Below are 1,370 nucleotides of genomic sequence, written 5' to 3' on the forward strand. Positions count from 1 at the left end.
GCCAAACGCCCTGCCCTGTCTCCAGCCACCCCCTGCCACACACCCCTGTGGCCCTGCCCAAAGCCAGCCAGCCCCCTACACAGCCTTGCCTGCACCAGCCCTGCACACCCTGCCCACACACAGGCCAAAACCCCGTGCCCTGTCTCCAGCCAACCCCGCTGCACTCCCCTGCCTGAAGCCAGCCAGTTCTGCACTCCTCTGTTTCCAGCCCTCCCAACCCCTGCTGCATCCCCCTGCGGCCCTGCCTGAAGCCAGCCGACCCCATACCCCCCTGTCTCCAGCCAGCCCTGCATCCCTTGCCCAGCCTGAAGCTAGACCCTACCTCGAGTGAGCCCCTGCCCTGCCTCCAACCAGCCCCATGTCCGCTGCTGCCCTGCAGTTCCCAGGGCAATAACCCTGCACACCTGCTTCAATGAGGGGGGCAGAGAGCAGCTGGGAACCACACGTGCACACCCGCAGGGACTGGCAGGGACCCACACATGTGAAATGGCAGTCATTAATAAGCAATCAACAGCATACATGATGCAATGTACATAATATATAATTGTATTATTTATATAGTTATGGAAAGTAAATAATACATGGAAGAAATGAAAGGCTTTTTTTTACACTTTTTTTTTTTAGTCATCCCTGCCAGGGCCCCGCCAAATATGTTCGAATTAGGCCCCGCACTTCCTAAAGCCGGCCCTGCCTGGCATGGAAGATCTCAGCACAGGGGCTGCTAACAGGGAGTTTCGCAAGGGAGTTCTCCAGGTGAAGGAGGAGCAAATACAGCATCTGTGGGGTAAGTGACTGTCTGTAGTGCGTGTGTGTTTGTGTTTGGGGGTTACGTGCTGTGTGCTGAGCTTGTGTTTGTCAGTCTGGTTGGTTGGTTGAAGGACCGTGTGCTGTGGCTGGCAGTTGGAGACTGTGAGCTTCAAAGGAAGGTTTGAAAGCTAGAAGCCTCTAGTAACTGGCTGAGCCTTAATCAGTGGGCGGGGCATTCACACAGGCCAAGGCTTTATAAAGCCGTGCACAAGCGACCAGGGAGCTTTGCGACCAGGGGCTGCTAACAGGGAGTTTCGCAAGGGAGTTTAGAAGGGGAGTGGGAAGGGAGCGGGGGTCTCTTGTCGATTCTATCTGTGCCCCTTTAGTCCCCTTAAAGCCTATAAACCAAACTACATTTCAAAACCTCTTTCTTTAAACCACCCTTTCATTAACTAGGAGACAATGCAGGCAGAAGCCCAGCAGCAGAGTGGGAGCTATCCAGTTTATTGCACTGAGTGTAGCATGTATGATTACCTGCCCTGTGGGTGGGTGGCGTATGTGTGCAGTCGGTGCAAGGAGCTCCTGGCCCTCAGAGACCGCATACGGGCTTTGGAGGCCAGGGT

Source organism: Chelonoidis abingdonii, chromosome 6 (genome assembly GCF_003597395.2).
Source record: "Chelonoidis abingdonii isolate Lonesome George chromosome 6, CheloAbing_2.0, whole genome shotgun sequence".
In the NCBI taxonomy this organism is placed as follows: domain Eukaryota; kingdom Metazoa; phylum Chordata; order Testudines; family Testudinidae; genus Chelonoidis; species Chelonoidis abingdonii.